The sequence below is a fragment of the Gambusia affinis genome, linkage group LG17 (genome assembly GCF_019740435.1).
Source record: "Gambusia affinis linkage group LG17, SWU_Gaff_1.0, whole genome shotgun sequence".
Lineage (NCBI taxonomy): Eukaryota > Metazoa > Chordata > Actinopteri > Cyprinodontiformes > Poeciliidae > Gambusia > Gambusia affinis.
The window spans coordinates 4,695,133-4,719,798 of NC_057884.1; the positions used below are offsets into that span (position 1 = coordinate 4,695,133).

Genomic DNA, 24,666 nt, shown 5'->3' on the forward strand with positions numbered 1-24,666 from the left:
AAAGCCGCACACTCTCAACTAAAATGTCTTAACATATCACAAATGTGCAGTTTCTACAAAAATAACAAAAAACAGGCTGCTTACTAAGCCCACTCAGTTAATCCTATTGATGTCGGCCAACTTTCTGGGTTTTTTTGTGCTGGATGCAAAGTTTATAATGCCAACGCTGGAGATTTACCTCTCCTTTCATCTCCATAAACAATTGCTTCTTGCACTCGCACTAAAAACAGCGATTTATTGTTTTGGGCAATTAAAAGAAACAAGAGGCTATTGTAGCTAGCACGACAATCAAGCTATTTATACGCTCTCTTTGGTCAAACAGCAAGCTTCTAACGCCTCCAGATTTTGTTGGAAACTTATGACGACTATAATCCTAGTGTCAAAAAAGTCATGAAAACAGTCCAAACTGCTTTGAAAAATGGTGATGTCCAGGGTGAAATAATTAACAGCAACCTAAAAAGTGAAATGGTCGTTTTATTTACTGGTAAATAGAGATCTGGAATCAACATTAGCTTCGTTAGCATGCCACGGTGTAACACTGCGAGGCGTCCACCTCATCTGCTTAAAATCAGATACCAACTTCAGCATCAACAACCACCAGAATGTATGGCAGTACAGTGGACCCACAGTCACAAACACTTTAAATCCACGGACACTAGTGGAGAAACCCTCTAAAAAGACGTATTACTGTCCATCAAATATACCTTAATATCCGTTAATGCGAACAGTGTTGACCTATTTAGCACTACGGCAGAAGCTAACATTTACAGTCTTTCTTATCTCCACTCTTGAGGGTACAGGCAATAACTTGGTGCATTGGATTGGCATCAAGGAAAGTAGCAAATCCAAGGGCAACTGGATTGCCCATAGCGTGTCCAGTAGCATTGTGGCTAGGTGTTTCAGCTTCCCAAGATGCTTTTTCTGTCAAATATTTTAGATATTTTCCATGAAAAAAAATAGTCAGCAGATCTGTGAATTTTGGAGTTAGAAACTCACGACCAAGTGAATCCGCGAATGGTTAGCGGGAAACTATATTTTCTTCACACTGGGGACGGCGCTGCTTTTCATTGACCAAACGTGCAAATGTGCCCAAGACAACTTGTTTTATCGACCAAATCTGTTTATTCCAAACTTTCTTTTGGACTACAGAACAGTAGAAGACAACAACCAGTTTCTACGGTGCGTCATTGTTTTCATGTGTTAAAGTGTCTTGCCATTTTCAACTATAAACAAAAAAATGTCTTATTTCATTTCTCAACACGCACAGGAAAATCTATGACTTAGTGCATTTGTGGTTTCAATTTAGAAACCCACCGTGACTGCGGTCTGCTTATATCCTGCACGCCTCCAGAACCTCGCTTTTAGCAGACCCGGTTCCACTACACCGTCTAGGTGCTTTGAACTCGCTATTCATGCCAAGACTTGACCACAAATCATCTTCCAAAACAGAGAGAGAAGACATCTGTGGAGGTGAAGTGAGAGCGAAGACGATCTGACAAGTTTCCTCCAGCGGTAATGGGAGCTCAGGCTCTCACATCAAAGACCGGAGGATCGGACAGGAGGAAAGACCCACATGTCAGGCCAACACATCTCTCACACAGAGTCAGCCGAGTGGCCCGTGATGTTGCTGGTCATTCATCTCCCCCCCGTCACACGACGGTCAGCGGAGTCAGGTAGATCTGAAGAGAGACGACGACTGTGAAGCAAAGCAGGGCAACAAGCAGCTAACAAGTAACAGGTCGGACTACGAAATCAGCCCGGCAGGTTAGCCAAGATGTCTGCGAAGATAATTTATTGAGTGACCAGAACGTGAAACACAAGGTTCTGTTTTGAATAAGGCATGGAAGGGATGGCAATTCAGGAGTTACAGTTATTGATTGACCAAACATGCCGAACTGTCTTTTATTCAGAGAAAATGTTTATATTACACTGGCAGAGGAAATAAAAAGCACATATGTTTGACATTAGTATATCAAAGTCGTAAAATAAGCAAGAAGTTTGGTGTTTCTGTGTAGCTTTGAGCTCTGAAATTTCAAAGGCTGCCCCCTGCTGGCTAAAAGAAGTCTGAAAGTCACATCCAGTGCCTTGTAAACAATTCATACACCTTAAACTTTTCAAATTTTTTCATTTTGCACTGACTGTGGCGACCACAAGGGTCAATGTATTTCAGTGGGATTTTGTGTTATAGGCCAACATAAAGTAGCGGATCGTTGTGAAGTGAAAGGAAAATTTCTTTCTGGGATCAATAAAGCACTTTGAACTGCCTTGATGCTGAAAAAGTGCTATCTAAACAAAACTCCTTCTGAATTTGAATTGTTTTTTTACAAATACAACTCTGGTAAGTGTTAGTTGCATAAGTATTCAGGCCTCTTAACTTTAATACCTCTAGACAAATTACAAGTGCAAACAACCTAATAAAGAAGAAAGCGATTTAGTTTATATTTGTGTCCTGATCTGAACCCGAACAGAAATTCAGGCCAGGTTCAGGTCGGGTTGCACATCTAGCACAAAGAAAGCCAAATGCATGATATAAAGTTGTGTTAATCTACTAATTACAGTCCAAGTAGAGGAATGGATAGTTTAACTCCTTGATTAAACAAACCAAGGTGAGAGTTAGTTGGGTGCAGAAGTTCATTAGACCGAAGCGAGAACATTGCACTGCAGTAACACGTGTCTCCGCTCCTGTCAATCACACATCACTGATGATTTGCACCTGACTCGCCTTGTAGCTACGACAAGCAACAAAATGGAGCTGGACGTTGCTAAGCTAAAGCTAGAAACACAGTCGGGTCAGATGGGGCTCGAACACAATGCCTCCAGGCTCGAGCCGGGTCTGCAAAAGACTTCCAACTGAGGTCGAGGGTCGCCTTCCAGCAGAACAATGACTCTAAACACACAGCCAGAGCTATTTTGGAATGGTTCAGGTCAAAAATATTTTTGTGTTTCATTGCGGCCCAGTCAAAGCGAAGTCCTAAATCCAACAGAAAATCTGCGACAAGGATCTATTTCAACTATTTATTGGAGAGTGAGCTATTCTGCAACGAAGAATGGGAAGAGACTCCAGTCTTTAGAAGCAACCCCAACAGACTTACCAAGAGAGAACGAATTCAAACGAATGGCAGTCTTTTCCCACAACTACATGATGAAAATGATTGATGTGGTGTTGTTAATTTAAATTCATTTTCTTTTTTATATATATATATATACCCAATCCCAAATTTATTCTGAAGACAGAAAGAAAAAGTACTTTAGAAAGAACAAAAATTGAAACCAGCGTAACCAAAAGCTCTGTTTTGGCCCGTGTCGAAACAATATTTCCGGACATTCCTCAGATATCTCAATGAGGTTTTTATCGCCACGTGTTTTCAATCAGAGGTGCGCCCGCCCGCGTTGCATCACTCCTCGGTTCAGCCACCCCGAGGACACCAAGAAATGAAGAGGCAAGAAGGATTTATGGAGCCATATGGACTGATTCAGTGATGAACTCCTCCGAGAGATTACAGACTTTCCATTTTCTTTTGAGAAGGGAAATCGGATGACAATTGCTTTACAAATTCCTAAAACAGCAGAGCAACCGAGACAAAGGGACAGTCTGCCATCCTGCTGGGGCTTAATTTAAAGTGAATGTCCTCGCTGTGTCTCCTTTCAGCTCCGTTTGGGATTTCCCCGCCCTCAGAAAACCTTCAGCAACAGATACGCAGCGACAAATCCAGTCCTCGGCGCTGCACGTCTGCGGTGTCATGGCGGTCTGAGTTGAGTTTGAATCGCGCAGAGGGAAGCTGCTGCAGCACATCTGGCCCCGTCAAGAACCCATCAGCCGCCACATGGAGACAGATGTTTGACATACGCACACAGAAGAAGAAGAAAAATCTAACCGAACCTACAGATCAAGTCAAGCTGGATGCTCCTTTTAATCATTGTTGTTACAATAAAAGAAGTGATTCAGAATGCACATGTTTATAAAGACATATTTATATAAGGGCAGAACTTCACAGATGTAATTATAATTCAAAGCTACTCACCAGAATTTTCTGTCAAATCAACTAAACTCACTTTATGTGTCGTTTTCCACCTAGAGAGCCACATATAAAGATCACATTTTTGATTTATAATTATTCTGTGTAAAGAAAATCTACCCTACTACAATCATGCTTCCATGTGCCACTGGTGACATCACAAAAGGCAACTGATAAGTCCTTTCGAATGTCAATTTGTATTTCTCGTGTTTTCCGTCTACGTCTATTGGAACGTAATCAAACTTCCATGACATTTATTCACATCTGATTTTAGTCGCGTTTCTTCTTCAAGCCACTCAGTTTGGGTATTTGCGGTCAACGAGGTCGGCCAAGAGCGCTGCCTCTGAATTTGGACACATCCACTGTGGAACTACTAGCATTAGCATCTTTTTGGGCCTCTGTCAGGTTTTTGAATTCAAGAAGTATTTTTTAACTTTTTTTTTTGGTTGAAATTCAGTAGAGGAAATCTGTACTTTACTCAGCTGTGTTTTTGTTGTAATCTTCACATCAGATGACGACAAACCTGAGCAACGATGATTTCCGTTTTTACAATAGAGAATCTTCCAACCTAACCGGGGCAAATGTAAAAAAACAGCACAACACAGAATAATAACAAGACTTTTTTTTTTCAAAGCACTTACTGCATATTTATTTCAGAGCTCAAACTCCGTTATCTTTATGTGACACTCTCCTGTCGATAGAAGTCAAAGTCCAACATATCTCAGCGTAGGAGTGTTATCTGTACAGCGTGTTTAATTTATGAACCAACAAGGGAGCGCGGCTGGATCATAAACGTGCAGATGTGTTAAAGGTGAGAAAATCCCTGCAGGACAGGAGCGTGGGAAAGAAATAGAGCACAAGAGTGTTGAACAGACCCACAGTGGAGCTTTTCGGCCCTTTAGGGCGTGCACCTGCCAGAGGTGTGGGGCGTACCCGTCCAACACGGAGGATCAAGTCAGGAAAAACACCTCTGACTGTGAGGAGTAGTTGGAGGACTTGTAGAGAAAACAATCTTAAGTATCCCACAAGTCTTGTTTTACACTACATACTTACACGGCGCATAATAAAAACTGCACACATGGATCTAAGTGGGGGGGAACATGAATATTTCCCTTTTATCTTTTAGTATATGGTTACTGTCTCCCCTGAAAACATCTGTTTATGCAGTCCGACCGACTGTACGTCAGAGTGGTTGAGAGCTGACAGGGAGCAGGAGTCGTTCTCCTCAGGGATGCGGAGGGGGGGAGCTTCAAATAAGCCTCTGAGGGAGGAAGGTCAACAATGCCTCATCTCCTCACACTGACCAAAAACACCCGCGGTCCAATGAGCCCGCGCAGGAAGGAGGCACAAAACAAAAGACCATCTGACATTTTTTTTTTTTTCCCCTCCGGCCTCAAAGTGGGTGGTCAGCCAACTCCGCCACAGACGGAGAAAGGTCCCGGCGACGTCTTGCCCGGAGATCGTTTTGCTGTTTGCCTCGCCCCACTCTGACACCATCTGTATGGCATCAGTGAACAGCTACATATCAACTTGTGATGTCTGAGCTGAGGGTTAAGGAGGTGGAGCCACAGCAGCAGGAGCAACAGCAGCAACACAGACCTCCATCACAGAGATAGAAGGAGAGAGAGGGAGATAACGATGGAATACGGAGCAAGATGGCAAGAAAGAAAAACATAACTCCTTAAAATACCAACCAACACATCTTGATGTTGTCTTAATTGGGATAAAACAATAGTTTAGGTAACGCCTCATCAGCAAAACACATCTACAGTAGATCCAAGCTATACGTAGGGGTTTGGGACCAGAATACACAAGAGCCACCAAAATAGTTGCCTATTTTAGTAGCTTAAAAACCAGATATACCTTCATAGGTTATGCATTGATAAGTACAGCGTTTCTTATCTCCGCTCCTGGGGTAACAGCCAATCGGAGCCAAAGGAAACAAATTGCGCTCCTGGATTGGCTGGTTTGCAATTGTTGCGGGGCAGCATGTCAAGTAGCATTGCAGCTTGGCATTTCACCTTCTCAAGCAAGGATCCAGTGTATTAAACCTGTGAGCGTGTTTATGTTAGCATTTAGCTTGCTTGACTGTGGTGATGAACTAGAGGAGATGTCCACGCAGGTCTTGCTAGGCAACTGAAAACCCGGCTAGCTATCAACCACCACTTAAGGAGCCATGTTGTGATGACTTCCTGAAGGCGGAGTTTCAGAAAGAGCAGGAGTTTCTTAAAGAGACAGAGGCCCGATTTCAAGGTGCTGAATTAGGAAGTCAAATTGCTTTTAAGTCATATGTTATATGCACAGCATTTTTATAACAACTTAAGTTAACATAGTTACTTGATTGTATTATAAAATGGCATTACGTGTCTGTAAAACACATAATACTGCCCCTTTAAGAAATTCTTGACACATCTTTGCTCTGACAGCTGATTAACTGAAGGAGGGCCCCAAACACTCCCTTATGTCAAGGAGTCAAAGTATTTGAGGCCCTCAGGTCTATCACTGTTTCCATTATGCCTTGCTTACTGCCCTCAGGGGGCCACAAACAACAAAAAGAGTCCTTCCACTTTAAATCCTATTTTTCTGGGCCAAATTTGAAGAGAAAAAAAAAAAAGTCACTCCACTAAGCTGGATGGACTCAGTGTTTGGCCCCATACGTGTTGTTTTCCCTTTGTTTTCTGCTCGGGGGAAAGCGAACTTTAATCCTAACTTCCCTGTAGTTCTGACCTTCCTGCTCCCAGCGGAGTTTCCCACAATAGCACAAAACAAGATAAACTCCCCCGCAAACGCAGATCTTTGAGCCTGCTTCATCCGAACGCTCCTGGGGAGGGAGAGGGGGTCACTCTGGGCTCAACCTGGTCCTCTGCTTCAAATCAAAACGCAAGCACTGCTGAAAAGCATTGGCAGCACTCTCTCTCTCTCTGATGTTATCCCTGCTCCCAGCAGAAGAAACTCTAGAGTAACAAGACGTTGGGAGACGAGGTATGAGGACAAATAAGGAGATGGATGGGGATGTGAGCAAAGGAGAAGTGTGTTGCTATTGTTAGGCTGGTTTCGGGGGAGTAAAGTGAGACGTGGAGAGACAATGGCTTGCGGACAAAGATGCCAGTGTTGAAGTGTCGAATCGGTGAAGCTCCTTTTTACGAAAAGCTGACAGAAACTTGTCCATGTCAGATTATACCACGGCGGTTTCCCACAGCCACAAAATGAGTCCAAAGAGAGCCGATAACATCGGGGGGGAGGGGGGGTCGTCATGTTTGATGAATAGGTGAACTAAGATATCACCTGGGTGACAAATAGTGACAGAAATAAAATGAAGATGGAAACCAGAACCCTGGATGAGACAACAGGAAGGGAGCTGCTGACACGACGTTTCGCTACTCTAAGGCCACAGCTTCAAACTAGTAGTTTTGTTTGTTATGTTAGAGGGGGATTTCCAATTCAATGGCCTTCACAGGTGGCCCTGCTCATTATTTCCAGCTCCATTGTTTTCACTCTATATTTCAAAAACAGCCCCCACTACTTCCTTATTCGCCAGATAAATACACACGATTGATTTGAAGCCTTAGTGAGGAGTACAGGAGCCCCAGTTGAGTTATATGGGTCATGAGATTAGCTCTGCAAGCCGCTGTAAAATATTAGGTTTTATAGGAATAAACAAAGAGCAGACTGTCTGAAAACAATCTTTAGACAGTGTGAATTTGAAACACATCAAATTCAGAGTTTTGATGTTTGGATTTGAAGAATAATTTCATCCCTTTTTGCAGAGCATTAGAAAAAGCTAAAAAAAAAAAAAAAAAAACCCCAACAGTGACGCTACCGTCACCATGCTCAGCAGTAGGTAGGGTGTTGTTGATTTTCTAAGCTCATGTGTTACTTTTCTAATCATAATGTCCAAATAAAGTGCCCCTCCCACCTGTTTGTGGTTCAGTATTTGCTGTGGAACACAAACCCTGGTCATTCGCAAACTTTTTCATAGAGCATATTGAAAGTATTTCAATGAAAATGCACTTTTGGAAACGGAAATGGCTAGGCACAATGCCACTTGCTAAGACGCTATGATAAAATGCCTATAATACAATTATAATGTCTTCACTGACAATCTGAGTTTGGACTGATTGTAAGTGACAGACTTTGTAGGCAGACGGATGTTGGCCAACATGTGCTGGAACCATTGAGGCCATGGGAACAGATGGTATTTCCACTTGGAAGAAATGTCAGGAACCCCAATATTATCATCACAAGAATAGCAGGAAGCTGTGTTTGCCTTTGTATCATCTTTCTCCAAAGGAAAAGCTTTACTCTGGACTCACAGGCCAGTCAGAAACCCACTTGCCAGCAGAAATATGTACACCTTAAAAGTCTCTCTTTGTTGCACTGGCATAATCTTACATTGAATGGTTAAGAGAAAATGTACTTTAATTTGAATAAAGTCATTCAAGTCTCAGGTGCAACTTTAACAACCCACTGTCAACTATTGTGGCTGATCTGTGATACTGCGGGCCTGTTTCTCTTCTAAGAGACCATAGTATCGTGAATTATAAAATACAAAGACATTTCCAACAGAAATAAAACCTTCCACGTGAAGACGGATCACCAGTAGCTATGTTTCCATTACGCGTGTGCACAAAACTTTGTCGATGATCTGCCAATTTTGAACAAACACAATTTTGCAATTGTGGTGTTTCCATTAAATGAGAAATGCAATAAAAAAAATTACATGTGAATAAGTTTGTTCACGAGACAAGTCATTAAAAAACATGCCACAACATCATCATCCTACCACTTCCTGTTGTCTTCTTCATCTTTTCCAGCAGTAAAAACATCCGGTTGATGATGTGAAAAAAGTGTCTCCGTTGCAGTTTTCCAAACACTTTTCAATGAAAAACGTGTTTGTTTGTTTTTTTTTATTCCAAAATTGGCGTGTTTCTGTTAAGAAAATTTAATTTTCATAATTCCAGTTTGCACAACTATACGGTCAATGGAAACGCAGCTTGTGAGTTTTTCAAAAAAAATTGACTCCTTCCCTAAAACTTAAGGTTTCCAAAATCTTCAGTCTGAAATTCTGCTTTGGCGACAACAGATGGATTTATTTTCAGATTTGTACAAATTCTTACCAGAGACGCCAATTTTGTATATAGCGCAAAAGGGCATTACAGGGCGAAACACCAACCTCTTGTGTGGAATCTGATAATGAACGCAGGCAAGTCTCTTCAGTTAAAGCCAGATGATGTAAGTCTCGTCTCTTGATCCTGCACAACCTGTAGAGAGAAAAGAGCTCTGAGTCCAAACGACAAAACCATACCATCTCCAGAGGCCAACGGTTTAGTCATCGCTGGCTCTCCAGCAGTAACAAGCATCCTTTTCTGATTGCTTATTGGTATTTTCCATCTAAACATGTCACAGGGAAGAAGCTGCACCTGGAGAAACTTAAACGGTTTCACATGTCCATAAAAACGCCAGCAGACGCTGACGTCTGCGACGCTCGTTAGGGCAAAGTTGCATAATGTGGAGCGCGTGACGAAGCGAGGCGTAAAGCCGCTGGCAGATGGCCAATTTTAGATCCATGGAGCAAAAACTTTAAATCTACTAACTTAACTCATGTAGTTTTAGCTTGATTGTGAACTCATGCATTGTTTTTGTCCTAAAACCAGCCTAGCTGAAACTGTACTGAGACGATGGGCGACGTCCAACAGAAGTAAACTTGTGGTCACATTTAATTTACAAAATGCTGAGACTGGCCCTTTGCAACAGTTTAAATCAGTTTCCATCAATATCGTTCAACCAATAAAACAAAGTGATTGAATGCCGTTTGAAAGGTCTGCCCTACGGGGATAATGAACCAATAGAAGGTTGTAGCCTGACTTTGCCTTTCCCTTGTTGAGTTATGAGCAAGTTTCAGCTTTATGCTTCACAAATTTACTGTTTGGATTCAGTCATCGCAGGTTAAATCGTTTCCAGCCACAGCAGGCATCTGTTTTTAAAGAAACAGTCGGTACTACTTTGCAACACGTGATATGAAAAGTTTGCAGCTTGTTGATCGTCCAGCAGCTTACGACGTGAGCTGGACGAGGGCAAAATAAAACATGATGTTCAAGTTATATGGATCTGGTGTCCAAAGACATAATTCCTAATAAATCTAAAGCTGCTGTGAGTTAAAGGCATTTTACCAAATTCATCCTGAGGAGCCCGCAGTGCTGCTCTGACCCAGTTAGACTAGCATCTCAATATTAGCTCACCGTGCTTCAACTCAGCGCTGTGAATTTGACGTTTGTTTTTTGTTCTTTTCTGAATACTTTTCATTCTATTGATATGTCGAAGCAGATTCTAATAGTTGCAAAAGAAATAAAGCAAAATCCTGAAAGTTGTGTTAGCCTCTCATATAAAAAGGCGAGGCTGGAAAACTGTTGTGGAAAATTCAACAGCTTAAAATATGAGCTTGGTAATAAAAGCAAACAAAAACCAAACGTAAACGGCATATTGCAGTTTCTTTATGTGTTTAGAAACATATCTGTTATTAACTTGTTTATCAAGACCCAGGAAATATTAACGAGGCTAACGTCTTTGTAATCTATCACCATTCTTTAAGCTAGCTAATTGAAATGTGATTTTTATTGTTTATATTTTGCTATAAAGAATTTTGTTTGACTGGAATATTCAAAAAGATGTAAAAGTCGGAAAATTAGAGCAAAACTCAGGATATTATCACCAAACAGTGCATGTTGGATAGAGGGAAATTGGTTTGTGTTAGCTTAAATATACAATGTATTTTCACACAAGTTCTACAGAAAGGAGTGGGTTTTGTGTTATTGTGACTTTGAAACAAGTGAAATTTATGAAAAATCATTGCAGCTTACAAATCCACTGTGACATATCCGTTGTTCTGCATCATGTTGAATGCCAAGTTAGCAGCTTGTTGTGGAAGATTGAGCAGCCTTAGGCATGAACTGACAGAGAAACTAAGCCAAAACCAAGAGTAAGCATTAGAGGGTACTAGGATTCTCATAAATGGTAAGCCTGTTGTGTGTCAGCTGGATGTTCATAGTGTTGCCAAACAAAATATAATTTCTAAGATTTTTAAAAAGGCAAACAAAGTTCAAGGAACCCAAAAAGCACCACGTAGTAACAAAGTGTATGTCTTAATTGTCCTGACAGCTAGTGAATGTTACAAAAAAAAAAAATGTGGATCAGAAGTTTGGGGTTTACAAAAAGCCACAAACATGTTTCTGTTGTCACCAGAAGATTCGAGTTACTTTCCCTGCTGCACACAAATGCGAAGCTGCGGTTAATTAACTAATGCCTGATTGCTTTCCTCCCGTTCTGCGAGACTTTCTGAAGTCTCCTAAAGCATAATGTCCATCAAGAACAAGCACTTTGCCTAGTTAACCCTCAGGTGAAAGAGGATTTGCTGAGAAATCAACAAAAGATATTACTGAAGAATGTCTCAAGGGTAATATCTCAAAAATAAGCAAAAAGCACAACTACATTGTTGAAGCTCAACAGTGTGAAATGTATTCGTCTATCCAGCCATTTAGGATATCTCATTAATCTCTGCTTGGCTTCTGCTTACATCATCTGCAAAAAAGCTATGCATGCGATCACACCATAACTCAGCTGCAGCGAGACATGGGGAAACAACTTATTCCCAAGAGGCATGCACACATTTCAGTAGAGCCAAAGCAACAGCTGCTAAATGGTCAGGACAACACGGCAGTGAGGAAGTGTTTTGTTTTATTTTTTTTCAATTATTCATGGACCCGCTGACACGTTGACGAGGTTAAAGAAGAGACTTTGACTGCTACTATGTAAATCTAAACATTTTCAGTAGAATATACACAAAAAAGTGGCGCCGAATAACTTGGCTAACTCAAGAGCGTAGCTTAATTTCTTTCTGAAATTTGGACTCAATATTACATCCACTCACCCATTTACTAGACATTGTACAAACGACCAATTTTAAGTTTAACAGATCGGGCAAAACTGGAAAAATTTCTAACTACAAGTCCATTAACAAGTAATTTATTTGTGATGTCATAGCAGAGGTGATATTAGTAAGTAAAAACTATATTTTTTGTTCAACTAAAGCCTCATGTCATTTGTTCCAAATCCAGTTGAAACTCTAATAATGGACATAAAGACACTTTTATCAGATGCACGCCATTTGGTTTGCTTATATACTGCACTACCTTGTTTGGTTTTAGTATTATTAATCCATTGGCATGGCATATCTGCACTGTGTGTTCAGATATGTGTTGAGTTATAAAGTAGAAATGATCCCTTAAGTCTTAGCCAAATGCTTTTAAACAGAGGAAATAAATAGAAAAGGATCTTTTTCCAGCCACCAAATGCTTGCTTTGTTTTTAATGGAGCCTGTCGCGAGGATTAACAAACATAACCAAAATCTATCCAATCGGCAATATGAATAAAGGCCCAAACAGTGGAAAAACAAACACCATTTTACCACAAAAACCTTGAATAATACATTATTTGCACAACAGCTTCCGTCCGAGAACTGTGACATTAATTAGGCCAATAAACCCATGCCAGCGGCAGTCACACAATCATAAAACCAACACTGATAGTTGGCCATTTTCTGTAATCAAGAAAGCAGGCAGAAAGAAAGCACATTATACCGATCGGATCCAACAACAGGACACTGCTGCAAAGTCTGAATGAAAAGTAAGATAATTGCAGACTATTTTCTCCCTCTCGCCATGTGCTGTGATCATACTTTTGACCTCAAGGGAACCTCGGCCGCGTAAATCTTTGTTGGTTATGTTCCAAATTGCCACAGCTGAGAGGATTTTCTCCCCGAGTGTTACAATCCGACTACTATTTTTGCTCTCTCAAGTGATGCCAGAAAATGCCCCAACGTGCATAAAACCCAGCAATGCCTCTCAGTAGGAGCTGTTGGATACCAGGCGGCGGAGTTCAGCTGCCGAGCCACTTCCACAGCTGGAGATTGACTCTTATGTGGGGACTGGAGGTATGTTCTCCAAAGCCAGGCTGACCACAAAAGGGTCTTTCTTATGGTAGTTAAGGGTTTTGGGAAACGGGGAATTGACTGGAAGGGGTTGCCTTCTTTCAGTGAAGTAGTTTTAGGGAGCGCATTTAATAACAGAGTTACTCCGTTTGCACGATTTTAAAGATTAGCAATCGCCATTGGGTTTGCCATATGCTAAAAGTTGTAGGACGATGATATGTTGCTTCATTGCTCTACTAAAACCAATGGCTCAGTTGGTATTTTAGATACTACTTTGAATAAATGTTCAATGCAAAGAAAATGATTCGGACTACTTAATAGTTGGAGTCTGTGCCATTTCATTGAACGTTTCTTCAGCCTCCACTCGTTCGTGGTTTGATTTATACTTGGAAGTAGACATTTTCGACTTCCAGGTTATGGTGGAGTACGAGTAAGCTATCAACACTGCATCTATGTTTGAGCTTCTTATTTTGAAAAGGGAAAGGAAGTAAATACTAAGTTTCTTTGTTTTGTTGACAGACTCAGTTGATGAAGACTCTCGGAGTCTTCGGAAGATGCCGTGTTTCAATCTTTACCTCTGGAAGCATTTTGGGTCCTTGGTAGAAAAACTATACACATGCCAATGATTTCTTAGAACTCTACCAATAACACAACCGGCTAATGGATAATGTTGGCATCTTTTTCAGTTCTGTCACTGCTTACTCAAAGCGATACGTCACAGGTTTTTAAAGAGTCTGACAATTACTGTACATTTCCACAGTATCTCTTATCACCTTTAGGCAAAAAGTGTCGGAACTAAAAATCAAAGAAAACAAATTCTAAAGTTGGAGATTCTTCAAGTTCAATAATGAATAAGTCTCCTGCATGCGTAAAACGACATCAAGGTTCCAGGAATAAGCCATTATTTTGACTTCCACTGGTGCGTGGCAGCCTTGTTTCTGTCATACTGCACAAAGGGCAGTCGTGGCTACAATGTAGCAGGTTACAACCATCTGCATCTGAATGTGAGCAGGAATGGTTGGATGATATGCAAAGATCTTTTTGGACCTCTGGTCAAGATGAAGCCCTGTACAACTGTAGGGTGTTTACCATGTGGTGGCGTCATTCCCACATAGGACTTCTCTGACTTCTCTTTAAAGTCAGATGATGTGTTTCTATAATATGCCGGACAAAAAAATTGACTTGGCTCATTTTGACCTGCTTGTTTTCAGAATTTATTGTGAGTATTTCGAGAATTATCTTCTACATTTAGCATTCAGCTACCAGGCTGAATGTTGAATCTCTGCTTTACTAGCCGCGTTTCCATTGACCATGTAGTTCTGCAAACTGGAATTACGAAAATAAGTTTGCTTAAAGGAAGCAGGGCAATTTAAAAAAAAAAAAGTTTCTTACGGCAGAAAAACTGTAATGGAAACACTTTTTTTGCATCAACAACAGGATGCTACTACTGGCGGAAAAGACGAAGAAGACAACAGGAAGTGGCAGGAGGAGGATTTTTAATGACTTATCAGATGAACTTTAACTGCACCAAAACAGTGAATGTACTGTATTTAATGGAAACACTGCAATTGCGAAATATCGAAAAAGGTTTTGCGCACATTTGCAATGGAAAGCACAGCCAGTGAAAAATAACACAGAATCCCAAACAAACTATTCAAATGTTTCCATAAACAACCAAGAAGGAGCCAAATGTGGACACTGTCTAATTGAAGTCATGGGTTACCGCTGTGTCTGGCAAGGTTGAAAAGAAAACCCGACAAGCTGTTCTTTATTTGTTGATCCCATCCTCCGTTGGGTCTGTGGGTTTGTAATAAGAGGCATGTGAGTCTGAGCACGGAGCATTCTCATTAAAACACCCAGCTCAGATGGTTCATCCCTCAGGTCAGAGCACACCGCACACGCAGGTGTCAGGAAGCAGCCACTTCGCTTCTCCCAGCACCGATGACTTTACGGGCGAGCAATTAAGACAAATTGAGTGATTGGTTAACGAGTGCCGACGATCAGATGCTCACTGAGGTTTGTGTGTGAAGCAGGTTTCTGATAGTTTGGGGTTTTTCATTACTGTTTAGTTTTATTTTGTCTGTCTAATCCAGTTAGTTTTCAGAGTGCGTTTGCTACTCTTCTTTAGTCATTATTAGGTAAATACTGTTTAGTTTCAATTTCCTTTTTATTAGATGTAGTAGTAGTTTTAGTTTTTTTGTAAGTTCATCTTTAGGTACAGAATTCAGAAAGGTTATTATAACTGTTTAATGTCAGTTCAGAAAGGCTAAAAAATAAATTCATAAACACGAAAACAAAGGATACCATATCTGTAATTTCAGTATGTTTTAGTTAGTTTTATAAGCACATAAAGTGGTTCCATTTACTTAGTTATCCCCATTAATTACCATTTTTATTTCTGTCAGTTAATGAGAATGTTTTCTCAATTTCAGTTTTTATTGTTTCATGAGTTTCTGTTCACTAAGGGAAGACATCGGCTCTTACACAAAACACAACAGATGTTTGTTTGATTTGTGTTACATAAGAGCTCCCATCACAAGACTGGGATTGATTAGGAACCACAGAGGTTCTGTGCAAACTGACCGGCTTTGGCCTGAATAATATTCCCACATTTTCTTGTAATCATAAAGTTGACGCTGTGTCAGCATCAGAACATGGGTTCCAACCTACAAAGACACAGCCAATAGGTTTGAACGCCGCTCGGTTCAAAACAGCAGTCCTCGTCTGGTCGTTGTGTGAAATAATTTTTTTTTAAAAAGGCCTGGAATGTCCCAGCAGTAAAGGTGAAACATAAAAAGGATACATAAAAATCAGTTGCTGTCGAGGGTAATAAGTATTGCCTGGTTCTGCTCAGCTGAGCAGCTGGGTTGCATTATTTTAGGAGCCAACTCTAAGAAAGAGGGGCTTTGAAATCTCTGCCAGTAGCGCTTCAAAGAGAAAAAGGAAAATCTGTTGAGTTTCTGCTGCCACAGGCGGCTTCCGCTTCGGAGTCCGGGGGGCAAAGCTCTGCCTGGTGACGGAAACAAAGCGAGGCAGAAACAAAGCCGGTTTGTGTTCACACCAGGTCCTCAACGGCTAGCTTTGCATTCAGCGGACTGAACACAAACGGCTGAGTGGGAGGACGGTATCAGCTCCGTCAGCTACGAGCTTTATCAGTCCGATTATAGTGACAAATTGATTTCAGTGTGCAAACTTTATAGCTAATTTAAACATGTACTCCTCAGCTAAAGATGTCCGACTTCTTTCGTACAATTATCCAGTTTGCTCAGCCAAGTATTTTAGATTCTCAGGCAGAGAATCTAAATCCAGTCCAGACTCTTGAAATGTGTAAATGAAACAGCCATTTAGTTTAACACCAACAGGAAGTAACAAAGCAGATGCTCACGTTAGCATCACTAGCATATGCTGGTGTCCCTTTTCAACACCAGTAGCTATATGGTGTTGAAGATGAAGATGAAGGCTCTTCCTACATTTACCATCATTTCGACCTGCATTGTTTCTGTATTGCTTCTGTCAGCACAACAATCAACTCACCAGCTACTTCCTTCTTTCCTTCAAAATAAACTTCTCAAACAGAGATGCAGCGAACAATCTGTCTTAAAGCATACGTCTTTACATGCAAAATCTTTAAGTTTACTTCAGACCAACAGAACAGAAGCCAAATTACTAGTCGAACTTCTCTTTGATGAAAAAAAAAAATCATTTGAATATTGAGGCGATACAGAAATATTCCAAGCAGATTTGTAAAATGAGAAAACAAATACAACGTTAAAGGAACTGAGATTTTTCCAAGATTCAGATAAAACAAACAAAATTTCTGTCTACATTTAAAAGAGATTTTAAAATCAATGCTAAGAAAGTGAAGCAATACAGCCTTGATTAAGCTGATATTTTGTTGTGTTTTCATGAAACGTGTAACAGTCTTCTGAGCTGAATAGCTAATTTTCTTTTTACGTGAATAGTGGGCAGATAGATATAAGTTTCTTTTTCTTTCTGCTCCTTTTAATTCATGGTACTTTGTAATAATTGCATGAACTATTCATATTTATTATTGAATGGATTAAATCCAAAATAAAATAAAATGAGATGACAATTGAAATATGACCGTAGACGCTACTTAGCTTCTTAAAGTCAATCGCCAAGAGATGGAAACCTCTAATTTTTGTCCAAAAACACTAATAAGCGATGGACTGCGTTCTCTCAACTAGCCTCTAATTCCCGCCTTCAACAAAGCACCTCTAACACCATCGCACTAGCTAAAGTGTTACAACATCTCTGGGCCTGTAAACTGAAAATTCGGTTGTGTTTTACTCCCCAAGGCGCACAATGAGTACACACTTTGTGCTAATGCAACAATTAACCAGACTATCCAATTTCCGTACATGTTTGCGAGTATGCATGTGTGTGTGTGTGTGTGTGGGTGCGTGTGTGTGCGTGGGTGTGTGTGGGTGTGTGTCTATGCGTGCGCCGATGACAAGCCTACAAGCATGTAAATGTGTCGTGCCTGTAAACCAGCATGCAGAGATGACATCACCTCACGGTCCGCAGATTAGCCTGTTAGCTCAACAGGAGACGCAGCAGACAGCTCAGCCAGCCTGGTGTGTGTTTTGTCACTTGGAGCAGAAGTGATTACCTCCAATGGGCTGTACGTGGGTTTAGATGCGGTGAAGTCGCCAGTGGGGTCAGTCTCTCTCTCTCTCACTTTCTCTACAGCACAGACAGGTGTAATGAGCGACCTCTTAATGCGACCCGGAGGGGAAATTCTCCAGATTGGACGCCAGCCAGCGCTATCCCAGACATGATGACGGACATAGCAGGCACCAGGGTTCATACGCGCGCACGGAGACGTGCATGAAATCATCCCTCACCCACACATGGTTGTGTATGCGTGTGGGTGAGGCCAGGCTCGTGTTCACCAGATTGTGTAATGTCTGAAAGGCAAAGCCTCTTCATCTTTTCCTCCTCCTCTCCTTCCGTCCGTCAACCAGCTGGAATCTGACTGCCCAGCTTGCTCAAAACCCGTTTTAAAGTGGCTGACCAGAGGAGAGTTTACACGTTTACGCGATGGGGTTGAACGCTTCCCAACCCTGGCGTGGCGGGAATGAACGCGATGTTGAGCGCAGTTAAGATGATGAATAAAACTGTACTAATAAACAGTTTTACCAGTCACAGGTCCACGTTAACGTGTGAAAACTTAAGAGTCATCTTTTTCAGAAAATGTAATTTAACCACCAGTTAACTGTTGTAATTAATTTAATGCTCATTCAGTGCTATCGTTACCTCTTTATAGAAATATTTATATATTTGTTTATAGATGGCTGAATAACTCAGGAAGTGCTTTTATTTTGAAGAACAAGAAATGTATTTGCATTGAAGTAGGTCACACCAGATAACTGAACAAACTGCATTGTGCATTAGATGTTGTTCAGTCATTTATCTTTTTTTTCTCTCTCTCTCTGATTCAGATGATTTACAAGAAGAGGAGCAAAAATCTGCTACATAAATATTAATTTGAAACATTTAAGTCAAATTGTGAAACATGTTCCCACCTGCGTTATAAATCACAAACTGAAAGAAAAGACGATGCTGTTAAATGGGAGCATATGTTGAATGAGGAAGTGCTTTTACTTTGAAGAGCCAAAAGTTAATTTGTAATGATGATATCCTAACAGCGATAAGCAAGGCTAACTTTATTTTACTTTGAAATGGTCAAAAGTCCATTAACATACAGTTCACTTAAGACATATTCATGTGGTCATTATTGAAATGCTACAGCTAGCAAGAAAAGATTATTATGAACCATTATTAGTCCATCTTATTACATAGGGTGCGTATAATTTAAGACATAAAAGTCCCAAAACTTGAGTCTAAGTTGAGTACAACGTTACGTCTAAAGTCTTTGTTGCAACTTAATTGTGACTTGGGTGTAAGTTTAATCCTTGAGTTCTAAACGTAGCGTCAGCATCACTTCCTGGGTCTTTAGTGTGTGAGTGCAAGCTAAGTGAAAAGTCTCTACCTTTCAAAATCCGAGTCCAATTCTGTTGAGTCAAGTTCCAAACCTCGAGTTGAGTCAAATCTTGCTTCTTCAGAGCACGAAGTGAAACCGAGTCATAAGTCGTTTTTTTTGCAACTGAAGTCTATTTTCTGAGATTCAGATTATAAACTTTTAATCGATGTCGAGTCGAGAGTCTAGCTAGCCCAAGTCAAGTCTAACGTTTTGGTTGTAGCAACTTTGGCGGGGCTCAGATGTTGAGTTTAAGTCCGGTCTCAAGTCTTTTAAAGTAAAATTCCAAGTTAAGTCTTATATCTTTGTTGCTTTACTGCAAGTTGTGTAGATTTCAAGACTCTGGATGAATGCAGATCTTAAAAACATGTTGTTTGTGCGCTACTAAAACTAAGTGATTTAAAGCTTCTTAGGTTTTAAATCACTTAGTTTTTAAAACCTAAGTGATTTAGGTTACCAAGAAGAACAGAAAAAGGTCAAGACTAGGTGTCCACATTGACCTGTTGACTTGTTCATCGCCGAGTTCGGGGTTAAACAAAAAAAGTATTTCATGCATATTCATTTCCTGCCACTAGAGGTCAGACAGCAGGGGAAGAATTGACCTTAGATTGTTTTCATTCTACTTTTACTAATTCAGAGTGCAGAACAAAAGGAAATCCTGAGTTATCAACTGAATTCACACTTTAAAATAAAACCATCAGTTTAGCCTGGAAAACAGCAGCGGCAAAATAAAACGTTGACGTTTCTTTTCCTAAACTCGTTTTAGTGAGAAATTATATTTCCAATGCGCAATGAAAGAGAGGTCGACAGATGGACGGATGAATGGGTGAATGAATGGAGGTCAAAGGCGGCTATTAAAAAGAAGCTACCAATCAGAGTGAGCGCTCTGTGGGGCAGGCGGCCATGTTGGCAGGGGGAGGAGGGGTCAGGACCCCATTGAGGGACGCGCTCCCCTGGGACAAGACTGCATTTCTCTCATTGTGTCGTGTTTTCACATCGTCTGCCTATCTGGATTTTAAACATACGTACTCTAGCTGGGGGTTTTTTGTGTCTTTTTTTTTTTTACTTTCAAATTTTAGCATTCATTCTAATGGATCTACTCTATTATTTGAAAATTGTCTTTTGGGAAATGGTATTGACGTCTTAATCCAACTTTGCCTCAATTCTGACTTCCCGTTGTTTCAGCTTTACCTGTCACTTCAACAAGGGCTGGACATCAGAAATGGCTGTGACCCGGTTGGTGAGGTCGACTATCCTCGGAAACTTTACCAACATAGTCACCTTCACCTGCCGATAGCAACCGTTAACAAGACTGGAGCTCTCAGCCTCACAGGGAAGATAAAGGAAGTTATAAAGGATTTAATAAAAGCTTTACTGAGGCTTTTTATGACTGTATTTTTGGTTCAGTTAGATTCATAACATCTTTACAATCTTTCCAAATGGTATTATTGAGGGTAATTGACAATACGTATGTTCCTTTGGTGATCCTCAGTAGAAGATTTGCAGTGAGAACGTGCAATATTCTGCCCGTTCTCTGAAACATCCCTGATATTCGTGGCAGCAAGTTTCCAAAAGCAATTTTTTTTTCAAGATGTTCTTTTTAGCATTATTGTAATTACAAACATTCTACAAGAAGCAAAACACAAATACACACAAATGGAGATTAGCTTAGTGAGATAGCTTATGAAATGGGTCAATTTAGACAATTATAATTACCATCTAAGTTATCGCTGGCTAGAAATGAAAATCCTGTTGTTTCAGCCTTATGCTTAATGCATAAAAAGATGAGTTTTTAAAAAAAAATAATAGTAATTTTCTCAAAGTGTACTCAGCATATTAAGCAGGACCAGGCTGAACCAGTGCCCTGTTTTATAGCCTGACTCACCTCTGTTAAACCTAGAACTACTGAACCAATAAATTACTAGAGAGCATGTGAATAACCTTTGGCTACCAGATGTAAAAATGGATAATGAATGGTCTGCCTCTCCAAATCATAGATATTGTTTTCGTGGTGCAAGCAACATTAGACAACGCATCGACACCGACAGCGCTGCGCTGGGACTTGACCGTAAAAACGAGCGAGAATTTAAAGGAATGTCGACCGCGCCGCGTTAGAGCCAAGAGAGGGATTCATTTGAGAAATCCTCACGATAAAATAGGCAGCTGGACTGCAATGTTGTGATCCGGAAATTCCAACATGTTTAGACTTGAGTTGAAGAAACCAAAATACCCAGCTGTTGCAATTTCTTTTTTTTTTCTAATATATTTTTTTCATACTGCAGCATTTGGACAAAACACTATCAGGTTCTGACTAGAACTTAGATCACTTCTTGTGAAATAGGCCAAAATTTTCCAGTCAAAAAGATTCAAGGGCCGAAAATATATATATATTTTTTTATCCACTCAACAATAAACCGGACATGCAATCCTTCAGTTGAACAAATAAACTAGTCAGACTTGTATCTGGAAAAGTATCTGGGAATTATTCTGGATGCGAAACTTTAAAAAGTGTTCTGCAGGTTTGGCGTATTAAAAATAATTTTGATAATTTTCTAGGTATCAATTGGAAAAGAAAGTATAACACCATTTAATAAATCAGAGTGAATGAAATCAGGATTCAGGTCACGCTTTCTTTGAAAATACTTGCTGTATTTAGCCAAATTTATTCAATGAATTCAAAACAGGTTTGGTATAAAAAGCGAATTCTTTTGTCTTATAGCCCATATTTTACTTGCTTGTGATAATTAAAAATAGAGAAAGTCTATCAAATACCTGAACTTTCTAAACTGCCGTGTTTTCATTAAGCGAGTTCAGTTTCAAAACGCCAAATTGCAAAATCATACGGTCAATGGAAACCAGTGCCAAAACATATTTTTCCAAATAAATTTTTTTTTTTTAAATCAGCGTCTTTCCGTTAAGCAAATTTATTTTCAAAGTCTCAAATTGTTCAACCATACGGCCATTTCGGTGGAGGGAAAAAAATCTCCCTACTGGTTGAGAAAATGCCAAGTTGTTTGTTTAATTCTAAGCAGCTTAGCGTTGCGAATGTTCTCGATGGCCAATAATCCCCTCGAAACCAGAATTTGTTGTTACTGAATCTTCTTAAAACAAAACACAACTCATCCCTTCCACCAAAAGGCAGCTTCGCCATTGTAGTATTTGATTGGACGAGCTAGACGTTCATCATCTCCTTGCAGTGGTTCTTGCGGCGCTCTGCGAACCGGGAGCCAGCCGTCATGGCTGCTCTCATCCGTCACGCCAACACAATGCCCGGCTCGGTGCTATCTCGTTCCCACAGCTCACAGCCTTTTCCATGACCCGAGCCAAAGCGAACATATGATACGGGCCTTATCGCACATCGCAAACACAGGCTGCCTGTTGTGGGCCGGTGGAACCCTTCCGCCATTAGCATGCAGCTGTGACTCCGGTGACTCCAGGTCCGGCTTGATCAATATTCAAACGTGTCTGTCGCCGCGTTTGCCAGCAAAGACGAAGAAAAGAAAAAAGAGGGGACGTGAGCTCAAACGAACACGCAAACATGTTCAGCTTAACGAGTCTGCAGTCGCTCAGGGAGCAGACAGAGAGCTGAGGGGGTGGAGGGTGGGGTGCAGCTGCAAAACCAACCGTCTGCCGCTCGTTCCCCAGAGACTGGGGAGAAACGAACAAAAAATTAAAAACCCGCCACAGATTCTCAGATTCTTTCTCCTCGTTTCACCCCACCGGAGGGTCCAAAAGCCCCTCCCAAGATTTCTCCCCTTCACGAGTCATTCATGTCTTTGCACCGGCTTTCTCTTCAGACGAGTTTCGGGCGAGACTTTGTTATCGCAAAAGACCCCACCGTGCTGGTTTCCCTGTAAACAGAGCTCTGCTTTGCCGCTGGAGGCAGATGTGTATCCCCCTCTCCCACTGCCACTCCCCCCTCTGCCCCGAGGGGAGACTCATCTCCACAAACCGCAGGGAGTACAGAGGACATGGACAGTCCAAGGAGAGGGAAAAAAGGAAAGAAATGGCTGGGAGTAGTAAAGAATAGCACAGGGACGGGTGATTAGCTCCAGTGCTGCCTAATCTAATCAGCGCGCATGACTGGCTCGGAGCGCTGCATTTGAGAGCGGGGACGCATGTAGAGAGCAATAAAGTTCTGTCAGGTTTCAGAGGGCTGGCCGGGCTGGATTGGCTGTTTCGGTGCGTGGAAAGAAACACGAGGGCACAAGGGGAGGTCACTGCGTGAAAGGAGAAGTCAGGTTGATTTCATCGTGACAAATCCTCCCCCGATAATATACCCGCTGTGTCGTGTTAATTTTGCACTCAACTCCAATTTAATTGTCAGCGGTTTGGCTCAGAGTAACGTAGACGAGGGTGAGGTCTTGACCTCCACGGAGTTCCCCGCAACAACATTGTTCCTACGCTGGCTAATTTATACGGAGCCATCGCACATGAATGGAGTGATCCGTTTGTGTGCAGAAGTTGTGATTTGGAATTCCAACTTGGGTTGGTCGGAAGTTGCTAACCAACACTTACCTCAAAATCCAATATGGCCACCAGTTGGCCCGTCATAATGACAAAGTTTGCTGGACAATGAATTGCCCCAGAAGTTGTTGCGTTAATATTCTTCTTTCGAGGCCATTTTCAACTAATAGGATGGTGTACCAATGGAAGAACGCATTCTGAAAGATCAATAAACTTTAAATACTAATGAGCATTTAACCCTGAAACTGGAAGTCATATAAAAAATAAACCAAACAACAGAAACGGCAAATAAAATTATTTATAAAGTCAAAGTTGTCCCTTAGAGGTTGAGACCAATGCACCAGACAGAAGACTTTTGACATCTAGTTTTTGGTAGAAAAAGATAAATAATGCAAATGGAAATTATTAACCTCCTTTTAATTTATTACACGACTGATTTATTGTGACAGGCCTACTACTTACTATTAGAGAAAAATCATAATATTTATAATATAATATTTTAATTATAGACATTAATTTAGCACTGACCATTTGTGTTTCAATAAAGCAGCCTGACACACAGTACTGTGTTAGTACTACTAAGGCTGTAATAATACTGGTACAGACATGACCATGTAATTTATTGGTTTCACAGGGATTCATACAAATTTAGACATTTTTTTCCAAAAGAGAAAAGATGTGTATAAAAGAATTTGTAAACGGCATGCAAGTTTCCAGTTCCAGTTTGACTAGTGAGAGTATTTTTTAGGCTTCTCTCATTCTAAGATAAAACTAATGGGGGGGAAAGCTATGAGAATTCTCCACTTTTGTAGTTTCGCAAATAGCAATTGAAAGATTTTGTTAATGTCAAATTGTGTCAAACAGAATTTGAATAAATCAGTTTGGAATGATCCAAATCAAGTTTAGAGAACATAATTAAAATTTAGACTTTGACATCCTCAAAATCTCCAGACCAAAAATAAAGCTGTGAGCTAGCACCTCCCCTAAATGTAGACAGGAAGCTCTGACGGCTAGATTTAGCATCATTAGCGGCTAACGACACTACAGCAGCCACTGTTACAGCTGTCACAGAGTCATAATAATACCTAACAATGTTACATTTCTTTTCTGTCATTCTGTCAATTTAAACACGGTGGAAACTCCTTCATTGTTTTTTATACCTGAGTGTTGTTAGACTGTCCAACAAGAGGTCTTTA

The 24,666-nt window shown here is 40.7% G+C and overlaps 1 protein-coding gene across 5 annotated transcripts in view; it reads right to left on the bottom strand.

Annotated features, from left to right (window-relative positions):
* Positions 1-24,666, bottom strand: part of lhfpl2a (LHFPL tetraspan subfamily member 2a) — a 51,061-nt gene that overhangs the window by 17,916 nt on the left and 8,479 nt on the right. For 2 of the 5 annotated variants that reach the window (XM_044144245.1, XM_044144243.1), the window contains exon 2: positions 9,190-9,277. The exons of 1 other annotated variant lie outside the window; for it this stretch is intronic. The gene's annotated coding sequence lies outside the window, so the exon portion shown is untranslated. Of the gene's footprint in view, positions 1-8,799; positions 8,842-9,189; positions 9,278-17,533; positions 17,664-24,666 lie in introns of those variants that run through there. 2 more of the 5 variants (XM_044144246.1, XM_044144249.1) reach the window with 2 other exon arrangements.